Source organism: Solanum stenotomum, chromosome 1, assembly GCF_019186545.1.
Source record: "Solanum stenotomum isolate F172 chromosome 1, ASM1918654v1, whole genome shotgun sequence".
In the NCBI taxonomy this organism is placed as follows: Eukaryota; Viridiplantae; Streptophyta; class Magnoliopsida; order Solanales; family Solanaceae; genus Solanum; species Solanum stenotomum.
In genome coordinates this window covers 64,828,574-64,846,396 of record NC_064282.1, presented here as the reverse complement: position 1 = coordinate 64,846,396, position 17,823 = coordinate 64,828,574, and the positions used below count along the sequence as shown (strand labels likewise).

The window sequence follows — 17,823 nt, the reverse complement described above, 5'->3', positions numbered from 1 at the left end:
AATCATTATTTCTAAATCCCTAAAAGAAACCCAATTCCCTCTCAAAAATCCTCTCTCTAGAAAGAAGGAGAAAGAGAAGAAGAGGGTCAACTGTATATACATGATATCCTCGAAAATACATCGAGAGTCCATGACCCATGGGAGACTCGCGAGTTCCATATACTGACATGGACGATCTCCACGTATCTGTGCGGGCGATCTCAACGCACTATCATAAAATCAAACAATTTTCGCACGGACGATCTCCACGTGCCTAACTTATACTCAGTCTCATGTCAATGCATGTGTACAATATAATATCAATGAAAAGGGATGATGATGCATCTCAATAAATCAAATATCAATATGATATGTAATCACCTCAGCTATAACAAATTTACGGGTAAAAAGAAAAACACAATCACACTGAAGAAATCAACAATACATCAGCTAATGCCCATGTGCTTTGGCATTCTCGGATTACAATCTACATTCTATAGTAATAAGCTTTCCCTTTATAACACCAACACTCGTACCAATGCCCGTCACACCATTGGTCTATTTCATTTTTAATCTTTAATTAGAAAAATGTCCTTCAACAAAGTCTGAAAGTCTTAACATACCTTGGATGTCGAACACATGCCACGAATCCTCAAGATTTTTCCTTCCCCTTTCGCAAAGCTTCCGAACATTTTGAATCTATCAAATATGAAATATTCTTAAACAAACTAGTCCGTAGACACCCATATTAATATATGTCTAACCTAGACCCAAACTTACACTAATCTATAATCAAGCTCCTAATTTTGGTGTCAATTGATATGTCAAATGCATATTTGTTAAATTTCAAGCCTAGAGTTGTGCCCCAAATATCATGACTCTAATGATGTATTCATATAATACAATACCACCAAAAATTTGTTACCTATATCCACATATTAAAACTTCAAAGAGTAATAACTATATGAAAATTAAAAAATTTAAGCCAATAGCTACTCACTTGTAACCTTACCCATGAAATAAGATAAAATAATAACTAATGGAACTATATACAGGTTCCATTTATGCAGACATCCTTGTCTGTCAATGATTAGCCCCACACTTACTCATTATATCCTAATTATTAAATTATCATTACCTAAATATTACCCTTACATTCAACTATCACAAGTCCTCAATTTATTCCTCCACTCGTGGCAGCGTAGTTAGAGAAAACAATTACAATTCCTTGTCCACCCAATTTAAATAGAACGACATATGTTTCATATACATAGCAAGCTATAGAAAAATTAAGAATGTGCACTAATTGTTTGCTACCTGAAGTTCGAAGTACGGTTTTATGTTGTTTTCTCTTCTTCTCACGTTCGTCTGCAGAGGGAAGTTTTCTGCCACAATTCTTTTCCTTTTCCAAATAAAGTAATTAGGTATTTAAAGTGGCAAAACCCACTAACTTAATTTAATTTTATGGGCCAAGTGGTAAAGGGTATAGGATAGATTTCAGACTTGGCCCATTACTTTCTAATTAAATTAATAATTAAAAAAATTCTGACAATTAAATAAGCGTAGTTACCGAATTGTTCAAAATTTTCATCTAAAATTTTACGGGAAGAGTCAAAATAGTCCAAAGTTCTCAAAATAACCTAACGGGTTATTAGATGGGCGAAGTGGTATAAGATATTAAATAAATATTAAACTTGACCCATTAACTATTATCAAAAAAAATTAATTATTTAATATTACTCATCATTTAAATTACTCCAATAAACAATTAGTCCCATTATATCCATTTAGAATTTACTGAAAGAGTCTTTTACTAAATAAGAAGCTCTAGTTCCCAAAACGAACCCACGGGTCTATACACTTGTAAATCACTAGGTAGTCATATAACATTCGTCCCAACTTTCAAGTTTGACTTAGCTTAAGCAATGCCCAAAGACTCTCATTTCTTTCTTTCTTGGTCAACAACTAAGCATTTATTTCTACTCACCCTTATTGATCTTAACTTTATACAGAATTCCACTTCTTCCTTGAACAATTATTTTTGTTGATTTTTTTTTGTTACATGTATGGATTTTCTTGCATTGCTAAACCTATCACTTTATATATATATATATATATACTAGTTTTGACTCAAGTGCACAGCACGTGAATATCAAATCATGTACGCAATTTTGAAAAATATGTGAATATTATTAAATAAAAAAATTAAGTTAAATAATTATAAAATGAATGATAAAGTATAAGTTCCTATGAATAGTGAATGTAAACTTTCTTATGATTACTACTGAAAGCTAGCTAGCAACTCTTAAAATCTATTTGTTACAACTCTTAAATATACTTTATCCTCCCTCCTCCAAAGTGCATTACTTAGTTATTATTGTATCGTTGGAGTTCTTACTTTCAATCTAATATAATATAAATAAATATTGATATAAAATATAGAATATATACTAAATTGGATGTTTTTAGTCAGAGTATTATATTAATTTTAGCATTCATGTTAGGAAGTGATCAAGTTTCAATGAACTTAGAAATTGTCAACGTCTGTAAATCAAACTTGAGTTTTTATTAAGAGAAGAATATAAACATATAAAAATTATAGTTTAAAAATGTGAGGAAACTCCTTTATTTATAGTTAACAAAGGGTAGTATGAGCATGCACATATTGTTTCTTATCATAAAAGTTACAACCTTTCGAAAAGGTCAGAACTCATTGAAAAAGTCACAAGTCTTTGGAAAAGTCGTAATCATTCAATGTAAAATGGTGTCTTCTTTTAATATAATATAAACAAATAAATATAATATAAAATATAGAAAATATACTATATTGAGTGTTTTAAGAAGAAGAAGAACAACAATGAAAAATATTAAAAAATTGTAGTTCAAAAATTTGAGGAAACCCCTCTTTTTATAGCCAACAAAGGGTAGTGTATGAAAAATGATTATTGTGCCTTATAAAAAAAAGTCGCAACTCTTCAAAAGGGTCACAACTCATCGAAAATTCATAACTCTTTGGAAAGTCACAACTCATCGGAAAAATTATAACTCTTTGGAAATTTCACAACCCTTAAATGTGAAAATGTGTCTGCTTTTAATATAATATTTATCTATACTACTATAAAAGTATGAACTCCTAAAATGAATGTTGAATTACTATAATACCCCCAATTAAAACTACTCAATTTGTTTTATTTATTAATTTAATTATTTGTATTATATTAAATGTAAATACCCTTTCATATTAAAGGGTTGTGATTTTCTCAAAGAAATGTTACTTTTCCAAAGGGTTTTGACGGGTTTTGACATTTTCGATGAGTTTTGACTTTTCCGAAAGGTTGTGATTTTTTCAAAAAGTTGTGACTTTTCTGAAGGGTTGTGCCTTTTCCGATGAGACTTTTTGACGGGTTTTGACATTTTCGATGAGTTCTGACTTTTCTGAAAGGTTGTGATTTTTTCAAAGGGTTGTGACATTTCCGAAAGGTTGTGCCTTTTTCGATGAGTTATGGCTTTTGCAAAAGATTGTGATTTTTCCGATGAGCAGTGACTTTTACAAAATGCTGTAACTTTTCTGATAAGGAACAATTAACACCTATTAATACTACTATTTGTTGCTATAAATAGAAGTTTTCGTCTCACTTTTAAACTACAATTCTTTTAAAGTTTTATACTCTTCTTCTTCTTCTTCATAAATAATCTCACGGTTATTTGTAACATTTGATGAAGTTCAAAATTCAACGAAATTTGAGGTACCACATAAGAAAGAGTTGGTGAACAAATTATAGCAAATCATTCATAAATTCACACTCGCATTTTTTGTTACGATTTTCATGAGTTAACAGTGACGAAATGTAGTGGTAAAGATAATAATAATAAACAAATATGAATAAAGTCACATGATTTGAAGAAGATATTTCTTCTTTGGTTTTTTTTTTTTTTTTTTTTTTACCTTCAAATTAAGCAGTTTCTTTCTGATTTTTCTAAAACAGGGAGCATCAATGTAGTCCATTGAATCATTAGTTTTGATGTTAAACCCACTATTTCAAAAATAGATTTTCACTATTACCTATAATATGATAATAGAGACATGATAATAATAAGTTTTTAATAGATATGTAAGTACAAATGAACGAAGAAAGTAAATTGTTAATGACAAGAGATTTTAATCAAATGGAACTCTGTAGTGAATATAGCATGAACATATATTTTCTTCTTCCTTCTTCATTGGCTATGTATCGTTTTGTAACATCTCGCAACTAGAAAGAACTAGAAAGAAAGTTTAAAATCTGGAAATAGTTATTTTTGGAAAGTATAAGGAAATCTGGAAAATTGTAAGTAAGTTAAAGTTGAGTTTTTGGTCAACTTCAGACGGCCATAACTACTAGCTCAGGATGAGTTAGGTGTAGTTTCAGATAAGGTTGGGAAGCTCTTGGAATGATCTTTCCAACGCCGCCAAGTTTGCACGATTCCAAGTTTGTATGAGCAAGTTATGCCTTTTTGGAAGTTGGGTTGTTGGATTAAGGAAATGTCCAATCCGAAAATATAAGGGGTATTTTAGTCTTTTCACTACCCTATTATTTTAATCTGATTTTAGGAGTTTAATATGGGTCAATTCAGAACTTAGTCAGTTTTAGAACTTGGGATTTCACGCTAGGGCTAAGGAGAAAGGAGAAGAGAAAAGAAAAAGGAGAAAAGGGTAAATTCATCAAGATCGATCAAGGAACTTAGTGTTTTGCCAAGGATTTACTGTGAGGCTCTCATAACATTGGGATCATTCTCCCACGTGCCAAGCATATTTATTTCAGTTTGGATTAGTCCTAAAAGCATTTGAATATTGATGATCTTGATACCTATTCTTGAGTTCATTTATTGTTCTTGAATTTTTGACTGAGTTAGGAAGTTTCTGAGTTCGTTACGTCGCATTATATGGTCGTTTTGAGTTAGGTTTTTAGGTACATTGTTGGGTATCTGTATCTAAAAGTGATTTAAGAAAAAGAATCGAGTTTGGGTGGATTGGAGAAGAAAAACGAAGAAGAAATTTCGTCGGACGAAATCTGAACATGGGAGCGCGTCGCACAACCTGTTCCCAGAATTGAAATTTCAGCTTCGCGTCGCGTCGCTGACACGAGGTGTTCTGCCTCAAAAGACGTTTTTGGAACCAAAATTTAACTATGTCTCCACGTCGCGGATCCACATTCAAATATTGATTTTTGGTCTTTTCTCATGTTTAACTATCTAGAATCATTCCTAAACATCATGAGATCTTTCCAGTCATAAATCTTAATCCTTGAATCCATAATTCAATTCAAGGATCAATTAAGAGTCAAGTCAAGAGTAGATAAGGTCAAAGTCAAGAGAAGTCAGTAGTCAAGTTAAGATAAGTTCTTAAAGTTTACAAAACTCTTTCACAAATGTTTTAACTTTGTTATAAGACTTAAGTATGAGTTCAGTAAAGAGTAAAGTTTAAGTTCTTTTCTTCAAAGAAGTATATGGGGACTATGTATTCCCAAAGAGATTTAAAAATGTTTTCACATTTTAAATAAGAGCGGAAACTACCAAAGAGCCTTCGGGCTAGCTTTTAGAAAAGAGTAATAGTTTTCTAAATAAAGCAAATAGGGAAACTGAGATTTCCAAGATAGCCTTTGAGCTAAGTTTTTGACCACTAATCTCAAATCACAGAATAAGTGTGTTTTTAAAACATAAAGAGCTAATATATTTTGGGAGTAGTATTGAGCACCGATATAGGGGAGAGTTCAGACAACTCACAGCCCCCATAAACCATGTAGCCACCATGGGTAGAAAAGGGTCATACTTTTTAGATGAACCCTTTTCATAATAGACTAGTGGATCCACTTAGTAGTTCAGGTCCTATACCTTTGGCCGGGTATAGGATGCGCTGGCAGCGTAAGGTAGATCGATGTATCATCACTATAGCTCTTATGTGATGGTTGTCGGTTAGAGAAACTCCCAGAGTAGTTATTGTATTTTTACATACATTTCAGAGTTATGTTGTATCCTTGTATATACACAGAGTTGACATCATGTGTTTAAACAATTTTTCTTTATATTGCACTTGTTTTAAACTGCTTTATATTGAAATGAGTTCAGTTAAGTACTCATGAGTTGAGAAGAGCTAAGGTAAGTGTTTCTTTCAGATTTCCTTTTCAAGTCTATGTTGTTTTAGCATTCCAACTCGCACACTCGTACATTCAATGTACTGATGACAGTTGGACTGCATCGTGTTATGATGCAGACACAGGTAACTAGGATCGACATTCCAGCGCATCGTTGATCCAGTGAGCAGTTCAGAGTCTGTTGGTGAGCCTCCTTGCATTCCGAAGGATCCATTTCATTGTTTCCTAGTTTAGTTCATTAGGATGTTGTGGGGTTTATCTCAACATCCATCTTAGTTGTTATTAGAGGCTTCATAGACAATCAGATGTTAGTTCTTTAGTCTTTTCATTGTCATTATTCCATGTTGAGACTTGAGTTTGCCTTAATGGCCAGTTGAAGTTGAATGTTCCTTTATAACATTCCAATTTATTATATGAACTTATCTTGGTTGAGTTTAAGGCTTTCGCTGAGTTAAGTAAGTCAGGCCAAGAGTTCGCTTAGGCCAGCAATGGTCTTCGAGTGCCAGTCCCGCCCAGAGTGTAGGCTCGGAGCATGACACGTTCCATATATTATTTCCCTATGATTTTCTGTTCATTTTAATTTGAGAAAACTTTATGCTTGACATTTTTTATGAGTTGTGACTTTTCCGATAGGTTGTGATTTTTTCAAAGGGTTATGACTTTTCTGAAGGATTGTGCCTTTTCCGATGAGTTGTGACTTTTGCAAAAGGTTGTGATTTTTACGATGAGCAGTGACTTTTACGAAAGGTTGTATCTCTTCTTATAAGGAACAATTAGAACCTATTAATAATACTATTTGTTAGAAATAAATAGAGGGTTTCCTCTCACTTTAAACTACAATTTTTTAAAATTTTCTACTCTTCTTCTTCTTCTTAAAAAAACCAAGGGTTATTTGTAACAGTTGATTAAGTTAAAAATTTAACGAAATTCGAGGTACCAGATAAGAAAGAGTTGGTGAACAAATTGTAGCAAATCATTCATAAATTTACCTCGTATATTTTCTTACAATTTCCATGAGTTAACAATGACGAAATGTTGTGGGAAAGACAATAATAATAAACAAATATAAATAAAGTCACATGATTTGGGTAAGATATTTCTTCTTTCATTTTTTATTTGTTTTTTTTACCCTCAAATGAAGCAGTTTCTTTCTGATTTTGCTAAAACACACATCAACGTAGTCCATTGAATCATTAGTTTTGATGTTAAATCCACTATTTCAAAAATAGATTTTCACTTTTACTTATAATATGATAATATAGACATGATAATAATTATTTTCAATACATATGTAAGTAAAAGTGAACGAAGAATATAAAGTGTTGGTGACAAGAGATTTTAATCAAATAGAACTCTAAAGTGAATATAGCATGAACATATATTTTCGTCTTCCTTCTTCATTGGCTATGTATCGCTCCATATATATTTTTCCTATTATTTTGTGTTCATTTTAATTTCAGAAAATTTTATGTTTGACATTTTTGATGAGTTGTGACTTTTCTGAACGGTTGTGATTTTTTTCAAAGGGTTGTGACTTTTTCGAAGGGTTGTGTCTTTTCCGATAAGTTGTGACTTTTGTAAAAGGTTGTGATTTTTCCGATGAGCAGTGACTTTTACGAAAGGTTGTAACTTTTCTGATAAGGAACAGTTAGCAACTATTAATACTACTATTTGTTAGCTATATAAATAAAGGGTTTCCTCTCACTTTTAAACTATGATTTTTTAAGTTTTCTACTCTTCTACTTCTTAAAAAAAATCTCAGGGTTATTTGTAACAGTTGATTAAGTTCAAAATTCAATGAAATTCGAGGCACCACATAAGATGGAGTTGGTGAACAAATTGTAGCAAATCATTCATAAATTAACACTCATATTTTTTCTTACGATTTTCATGAGTTAACAGTGAGGAAATGTTGTGGGAAAGACAATAATAATAATAAAAATGAATAAAGTCACATGATTTGGGTAAGATATTTCTTCTTTGGTTTTTTATTTTTTACCCTCAAATGAAGTAGTTTCTTTCTGATTTGGCTAAAACAATAAGCATTAACGTAGTTCATTGAATTATTAGTTTTGATGTTAAATCCACTATTTCAAATATAGATTTTCACTATTACTTATAATATGATAATATAGAAATGATAATATATATATTTTTAATAGATATGTAAGTAAAAATGAACGAAGAAACTAAAGTGTTGGTTACAAGAGATTTTAATCAAATAGAACTCTATTGTGAATATAGCATGAAACTATATTTCCGTCTTCCTTCTTCATTGGCTATGTATCTTTTCATATACTTTTTCCTATTATTTTGTGTTCATTTAATTTGAGAAAAATTTAGGTCACATGATACACTCCTTGTTAGCTATATAAAAATAGATTAAAAAAAATAGTGATTGATCATCAAATAATCTTGATTCAAATTAAAGATTCTATAAACAATACTTTAAATTTTATTCATCTATTAATTTTTACTATTGAAAAAGTTTAATATTTTATATCACGATACGACTTCTATAAGATACTAGATACTTTCACTAATAGACAACAACTATATGGTATGTATGCGGCAGGAAAAAGGAGAAGACTACAATTCTATAAAGATAGGGTAGAAATTTAAAGAAATGAAATATTTTTCACCAAAGGTGATGTTGTTCATAGATTAAAATTAAATTATGCTACTTAAATATATATGTGTATCTAAAAGAAAGAAATTGTCAAGCTAAATATTTGACATACACTCAAACCTCAATTTAACCATCATTCGTTATAACAATAAATTACCTTTTTTTATAGAATTACCTCTCTATGATAGTCATACTCAAATATTAATTGGTAAAAGATAGATTACGTATAAAGATAAAATATTGAAATATTTATGATAATCCGTATTAGTTTCATGCACATACTTAATTTGAAATATGAATATTTAAGAGAAAAAAATTATACTTAAATGGTGTCCATCATTTATGTTCATAACCTCAAGAGGAAAGAGTTGGTGACATTTTTTGTATTGATATTTTTTTTAAAAAGTTTTGTTGGTTAGATTTGTTTACAAAATTGAGTTATGTAAATAATACTACTACTAAATAAATGTCACTTTCTCCCCATATTTGAACTTTGAATGTATTTTGAAATGTTTCAAAAATATCTGGTCATTTTGATCTCAAAATACAAGTAACTCTATAACAATTTGTATTAATCATTTTAAAGCACTTGTCCTATGTTTTTTAAGTTATAATTATTTACTAAAAATAATTAATTTAGTAATATTAATCTATTTTACAACATCGTATACTATAGATACTATACACACGTGCAACGCACGTGCCGTGAAACTAGTAAAATAGATAAATGAATGGATAGATAGATAAATGGACAAACAAACAGACATATAGCTAGCTAGCTACCTAGCAAGCTAGATAGATAGATAGATAGATAGCTATATAGATAGATAGATAGATAGATAGATAGATAGATAGATAGATAGATAGGCAGGCAAAAAGGCAGCCAGGCAGGAAGACAAATAGAATGACGGACAGATAGAACTCTTTCTTTTTTTCCCTTCTATTTATTAAAAACAAAAGAACTCTTAATTTATTCTCTTTTTCCCTTCTATTTATTAAAAATAAATTATTATTTCGAAAATCACGTCACTCATTCCCGCAAGTTATAAATTATCCATGAAAAAGGTTGTAGGCTGGGCTAAGCTATAAAAAACAAGTAAAATTTACAAAATGACTAAAAGGATTGTTACATTAAAGAAAGAAGATCTTCTACTCAACTTTCAATTCATTAGCAAAAAATAATAAAAGTTAAGAAAGAAAATTATAAATAAAAGAAAAATACAAAAACTCAAAAATGAAAAATAGAAGAAAAAATGGTGAAAGAATTGAACATGGAGGTTGTTTAAAAACATTTGAGGTATAGAGAGACAAAATTATATTTGTTCTATACATGAAGGAAAAAAAAGAAAATACATCAAATCACCTTTGAACTTGACAACAAAATTTACCTTAGACTTTAACTACACATGCATTTAGATACCCCTTAACAACTGAAATGAATATAATACCACTCTCACCTGCCACATCATAGACATGTAAGCGCCACAACATAGCAATGTCACCACCACGCCATTACTTTTATTTATTTCTTTTTGTTTATTCACCATTTTTTTCTTCAACACTTTTTAAAATTAAGTTACACTAATTAATTAATTAAAAATACATTTTATAAAATCAAAGACCCATTTTTATTTCCCCTCCCCCTCACTTCTTTGTTCTTCATCATTTCTATCCCTTCACTGCTCTTTTTTCTGCCTCTTCACATTTAAAAAAAAATAGCTTTAGAGAAGAACTATTACAATATAACATTATCTTCTTTGAATTCCTCCCATCCCCTCCCCTCCCTTTCCCTTCTTTGGATCTGCCTTGTGAGAATTAAAAAAGAATTAAAACGGATCACTCAAAAAAAATTTAAAAAAATTAATAACTTTAGAGAAGAACTACTACAATACCATATTTTCTTCTTCGAATCCCTCCCCTCTCCCCCACCTCGAATTTGTCTTGTGGAAATTAAAAAAAAATAAAAACGGGTCACTCAAAATTTATGTAAATTGTTATCTTTGTGAAATTGACGTCAATAAAAGATATTGGTGTTGAATTTTATGGATTACTAAAGGATTGGTGAAATTGAAGTAGTGAACAAAGTTGAAGATGAAGGAAGTGGTGATGCTTCAATGGAGAAGAAGCTATATTGGGGAAGACAACAAAATAAAGAAAAAAAATTTAAATTTTTTTGGGCCATCAAAAAAATTCACATATTTTTAAAAAAGTTAATACATCAATAAAATAATAGTTAAAATACTAATTATATATTGACCTATAGAAAATGACATGTGTATGATTTTATAATTTTTTTTTAATATCTTCACGCGCATTTAGGAGAGTGAGTCAACTCACTCTGTCACGTCACCCCTTAGGGTTAATTTAATTAACTTGAAAGTTGTTAAGAGGTATTTAAATGCCTGTTTAGTTAAAATGATAAAGTAAGTTTTGTTGCCAAGTTCAAAATAGATACTGAAGAAAAAATACTAGTCTTAAAGACTTTTTCTACGAGAGACAAAAAACCAAGATGACACACTTTGAGGGACATCTAGTATAATTTCGTATCTATTCAAGATTTCATCACTAATATATGTACAATAAGTTATTGTACATCATCACTAGGGCCTGACATATTTCGGTTCAAATAGAAAAAATCGATCGAACTAAATTTTTTTAAATTTTGATTTCAGTTTGATCGGTCGGTTTCAATTTAAAATATTGAAATTTTAGTTTTTTCAGTTTGATTTTCGAGTTTTTAATAATTTAATTCGATTAAACCAAAAGATCGAAATGTAATTTACACACATGAACTCATGCCTTGAGCCCTGGACGCCTACATCCCACTCCCCAAATGGCTACTGCCCACAACCCATTAAAATTAACCCAATTTAAATTAATCCAAAATTAAAATTGAAATCCCTAAGTCCTAACCATTCTCCACAATCCGCTCATCTCTGTTATCCATCGTTGTTATCATGACTTATGCACACCATAGGTCGTCGCCATCGCTGTCGCTGTCGTCATGACTCGCACAAACCACTTGTCGACCACTCTCGTCTCTCACATTAGAGACAGAGACCTTGCATGCTTATTTGGAAATGTTTTAACTGAACATGAGCGTATAACATCTAAATCTAAATATGTATAACAAGTAATGAGGTCCTAAATTTTTAAAAATCATCTAATTATTGTGTACGTTCTATCAGACCTCAAATCACACCTTATTTGAAATTTTACAAGGAGGTGAATTTGTTCATAACAACATATTTAATGTAATCTCATAAATTGAAAAAAAATATATTAAACCAAATCAAAATTGTGAAAATCGAGCCAAATAGAACTTATTTCAATTCAGTTTTGATTTACATTTTCACCAAATCGAAAATTAGAAAATTGAACCGAATATCATAAACCGATCCGACCGATCGCCCAACCCTAATCATAGCTATATTATTACTACTTATTTATTTTGGTGCATGTGTTAAAATATATGTCAAAAAAAACAAAAAACAAATATTGAGTATATTATTTATTTATTAGTTCCATTTAGCAGGATTTAAGTTTTAATTGTTTTTTCTCACAAGTCACAAGAAGCGAAGATGAGCAGAAGTGTAGCGGCTTATTAGGCATGCTTTTGAAATATTTCCTTTTGCCTCCGTGCTTCCATCTCTTTGGATCATCTGTTACTCTCAGTAGCATCAAGAAGATTAGCAATGGAGGTTTTGGGTGTCGTTTTCCTTTTCAAGAAGATTTGCAATGGAGGTTTTGGGTGTGGTTTTCATTTTCAAGAAGATAAGCAATGGAGGTTTTGGGTGTCGTTTTCCTTTTCAAAAAGATAAGCAATGGAGGTTTTGGGTGTCGTTTTCCTTTTCAAAAAGATTAGCAATGGAGGTTTTGGGTGTCGTTTTCCTTTTCAAAAAGATTAGCAATGGAGGTTTTGGGTGTCGTTTTCCTTTTCAAAAAGATTAGCAATGGAGGTTTTGGGTGTCGTTTTCCTTTTCAAAAAGATAAGCAATGGAGGTTTTGGGTGTCGTTTTCCTTTTCAAAAAGATTAGCAATGGAGGTTTTGGGTGTCGTTTTCCTTTTCAAAAAGATTAGCAATGGAGGTTTTGGGTGTCGTTTTCCTTTTCAAAAAGATTAGCAATGGAGGTTTTGGGTGTCGTTTTCCTTTTCAAGAAGACTAGCAATGGAGATTAACAATTCCGGTTTCACAATTTCCCCTTTTCGTTCTTGAATTGAGGGGTTATACATTTAAAGTTTTGCTTTGCTCTTTGTTTTATTTCATTCTTACGATCAGCAGATGCTTTTTACCTCACCCATTTTCCCTTTTCCTCTAATCCAAAATCTCGATTTTCTTGTTCTTTTGGGTGTCGTTTCCTAAGCCAGATGTTCTTTTTTCCAACCTTAATTCAACTCGTCTGGAATCGCCATTCTTATGATAGTTAATGATTGCTTATGACTTCAGATTCAATGTGTAGCTGGGTCTGATCTTGAATTGTGTTTCTGTGTTAAATCTTGAATCTTAAATTGTGTTCTTGGTTGAATCTTTAATTGTACAAAACTGAATTTCGTGATGCTGTAAATTGAAATCATTTTAGAGTAATTCCCTTTCTCGGCAAGTTGAGCTCACAGAGAAAAGAGGAGAGAAAAATTCAGATCCAATTGCAACTTTCACACACGATATAGTAAGTCTGTTTCTCTTCCAGTGAAAATCTTTGTGATTTTTGCGAGCACTTACAGTTTCTGGCATGATATCGTTATTGTAGCATTCTGAAGTTCTCATTTTGACATCTTGTTAGCCGTATATTGGGAATTTAATTCTGATCCATGTTTATATAACTTTTCCTTCATTTTGGACTCTTGTATTGAATTATATGTTAATCTTTGAGTACCTACAAAACAGAAAACTTGATTAGCAAAAAAAATCCGCCCCAAGGTACTAAAAGAGAGTGTTGTGACATGATGGACTTGCCTTAATCTCATAGTTAACAGTAGCCTTACTGAGATGTTGTGCTGTCAGGCTCTCTGTCTTAGTCAATGCATTCTTTCTCTCAACTTCTTGTTGTAATACAGCCTCCCGTGTTGCTACAGCTTTCCGGGCTTTGATCTTAGCCATTTTTGCCTGCTGAGACCACCCAGCCTTCTTGGTTGCCAGAACAGAATTCGCCTCAGCCACCTCAGCTTCTCTCTGATTTTCATATATCTTAACATCAGTCTTCACTTTAACTTCCTCTTTCTTTCCATCACCATCCCTTTGGGTGGATATGATCTTTGTCTCAGCGTCAATCTTGGCAGCATTTTGACGTGTGAGACCTTCTCACTCCTTAGCTCCAATCTCACCCTTCATTTTGGCCTCAGAAACATCAATTTTTGCTTGGTTTGCAGCTTCCATTTGAGTTTTCTGCCCCAAGTAAGAAAAGCATTCGTGCCCTTGAACATCGACCAGTTGCTTAATGTTAGCATTGTAAATCAGCAAGCCAAATTGGTTAGCTCAAGCTGAACCTTGTCAAATACCTCCTTCTTGAAATCTTTTGTGCCTTTAAAGATTTCCTCCATGGTCATGGAAGCAGCCAAGACACGAGTCTCTCCCTCAATGACACCTTGAACAAGGTCCTTCACATCGTGTGAATTACGTGCATGGTGGGATAGAAGTTTAGCATATTTGATAAGTCTCTCACGGTCATCCACACATGGACCTATAGTGAAAACAGCAGGGAGAAGGAAGGGCAGCTTCTCAGCACTCATAGCATTGACTTTAAAAGTATAGCTCACAAGAGTAACATCAATGACCCGACATTTCTGCAATGGCCGTATACTAGTGCCTTTTTTATGATCTTCAGTTCATTAATACCAATCCCAGTGATCACCAAAAATTCAGATGCCCTTGCTACGCGGTACATCCTGTTTGCAGTTCCTTGATCTTCCTAACATGACAAGAAGAGGTTGTCAAGACCCACAGGCCACAAAAGAACACACCGACAAGTAGAAACTTACATTTTACTCAAACTTAACAGTGTAAAAACCATCAGTGTTAAATCTTGAATCTTAAATTGTGTTCTTGGTTGAATCTTTAATTGTACAAAACTGAATTTCGTGACGCTGTAAATTGAAATCATTTCAGATTAATTCCCTTTTTCGGCAGGTTGAGCTCACAGAGAACTAATACCACTGCCAAAGAGGAGAGAAAAATTCAGATCCAATTGCAACTTTCACACACGATCTAGTAAGTCTGTTTCTCTTCCAGTGAAATCTTTGTGATTGTTGCGAGCTCTTACAGTTTCTGGCATAATATCGTTATTGTAGCATTCTGAAGTTCTCATTTAGACATCTTGTTAGCCGTATATTAGGAATTTGATTCCGATCCATGTTTATTATAGCTTTTCCTTCATTTTGGACTTCTTGTATTGAATTATATGTTAATCTTTGAGTACCTACAAAACAGAAAACTTGATTAGCAAATAAAATCCGGCAGCATGTTACCCTCCCTTAGTGTATGCTCGATTTCAACATCTCTATATGTTACATGGGAGTTCCCATATTCCATCTAGTGTCTGTTTGACTGCGAAAGAATCAGTTTCAAGGATAACAGGCAGCAAATTGTTTAAAATACAAAAATTCCAGTCCACTTCTCAACGCCACTACTTCTGCCTCTAAACTGGTAGCACTTTCCAAGCTTTTAGCTTCAGCAAATATAAACTCTCCTGCATCATTTCTAATGCAGAAAGCACTTGCACTAGGTCCCAGATTTCCTTTTGAAGCTCCATCTGAATTGCACTTATAGACACCTTCGTTAGGTAGTTTCCACTTCACCACTTTACATTCAATTAATGGGGTATAGGCTTCAAAGAATTTCACTATCAGAGGCCAACTATCAGGGATGTTCCTCAACCAAGGATACCTTGTAATTGCCAAGTAGTGAAGGTTCCTATTTATCTCCATCATCATACCTTGCACAGACATCTTACCACCATGCCTTATCATATTCCTCCTCTTCCAAATTTGCCACATTATAAAAGTAGGGACAGCTTTAAAAAGTCGTCTGAGTTTGACAGAACATGTAGCATTCCACCATTTAAACATGGCATCTTTCGGATGTGGGAAAGGGCCTCGCAAACCTGCTGCTGCTGCAAAAGTTTTCCACAAAGTGGTAGCTACTTGACAAGTAATAAAAAGATGCTCGTAGGATTCTTTGGCTAATGTTTCACAACACCTTACATCATCTACCAGGGCTATTCGTATTGGAAATTCCCCAATTGGGAGCTTCTTTTTCCATAACCTCCATATGAAAAAAGAGACTTTAAAAGGAATTCCTTTTTCCCAAATGAACTTGAATTCTTCCTGTTACTTGCATTTCTCAAAATCTCCCAAGCACTATTAACATTGAATTTTCCTGAGTTATGTGCCATCCACCATAGCTTGTCCCACTCATTTGTATCCTCGCCACATCCAACTTTCTCAACAATGTGATTACACACCTGATGTGCTATTTGTTTTATGCTAGATCTTTGATTAGAGTGAGACTTCTTTTCATCCCGTTTTCTGATGGTTTTCTCCTTTGTAGGATCTATAAAGGTAAAGCTTAGGAGCTTATGTGGTAGCAGTGCTTCGGATGAGAAGGAACTCACATTTCCTCCCGGCTCGAGCTCATAGTGATGCAGTTCAGGGAGTCCCTCGTATTCTCTTTTGATATTTTGACTGTGAGAACACAATCTCATTTTCAGTTGGGGGTGCTTCCCTTATAGTCATTTTGTTGATTGTTTCTGCATACAGTGATTATGCCTTTATCGGGCATACTTTTCTTTCTTTGTTATTGGTGTGCCCTTGTCGGGATTTAATATTGTGGATGTTTCTGTTGATTTTGTCTTGGATTGGTCAATTTTAGATTTTTATTTGTAGTTTGTAGCTTCTTGGTTTTTTTTTTGATAAGAAGATTTAGATTGACGATGCCCGATGATGGATAGAGAGTGATGACTTTCTTAAGGGTAAATCGTCGATTGCTTGTGAGTGTTTGATTGGCATTGATTTCTGAGTAGTTGTTCCTGAATAGATGCATGAGGTGGCCTGATGATGGATTGGTTGACGGCTTTCTTAAGGGCAAAATCGTCGTCTTTTTGGGAAGGTTTTGACTTGGTTGGTACTAAAAGCATAGTCATGCATGTGAATAATGTTGAGCATACCTCTCCATTTTTAAAAGGTTGAGCATGTCATGAATGATTTTGTGACAACTCTTACAACTCTTTTTGTGACTTTTGATTCGTTAGCGGTTAAAATGTTCAATGCCACTTGTATTTTGTAAAGGAAGTAAGATTTTGAACCATCTTGATTGATTTGCAGGCCATGTGTGGTGAGTTGTTGAATAATGCCTTGTGTTTACTTTTGTCACCTAGAACTTGCCCGGTTGGTCTTGAAATGTTGATCTTGATTGAGTTTGGTTGGAGAAATGATCTCAGGCTTTCTTTGATGTTCTTGAAGTCCACTTGGCCTAAAAATCCCATCTTTGTACTAAATATATCCTTAGTTGTCCCCTTTGAGCCTAATCCTTTTTATTGGCAACCACATTACAAGCCTTATCCTTTTTGAAAAAGTAACCCTCTTTTGAACCCTTCCCACCTTGAACTTGAGGTTCTGAAAGTTGAGGCTAAAAGCCTAAGTTGGGGGTGTTGTGGGAAATTCATTGCAGGGATGCTTACCACATGAGGGCTTGATATAAAAAAAAAAGAAGAAAAAAGAAGAGAGAAATTGAAGGATGGATGGAAAGTCTTAAAGAAAGAAAAAACTTTGAAAAAGAAAGAAATAAAATGAATAAATGAGGCTTGAATTATGCAAAAGTTGAAAATGGTTGCATGTGAGGTATCTTGAGTGGAAATAAGAAAAGAAAAATGAAAAGTAGTGTGGAATGTGCATGGGTTTGAAAAGTGGAGAAAGTTGGAAATGATGAGTTGTTGTGTAGCGTTCAAGGAGGGTGTAGTCACTTATACCTAAATGATATCCTAACCTTCCCTAAGCCTACATTACAAGCTTAACAAAGTCCTTTGAGATTTCTAAGCAAATGGAGTTGAGTCAATGTTGATTGAAAATATGGGCAAGCGTATGGTGTGACAT

General features: G+C 32.9%; 1 pseudogene; it reads right to left on the bottom strand.

The window, feature by feature from the left end:
• Positions 1 to 13,660: 13,660 nt before the first annotated feature.
• On the bottom strand, positions 13,661 to 14,621 carry LOC125855343 (flotillin-like protein 6; annotated as a pseudogene).
• Positions 14,622 to 17,823: the final 3,202 nt, after the last annotated feature.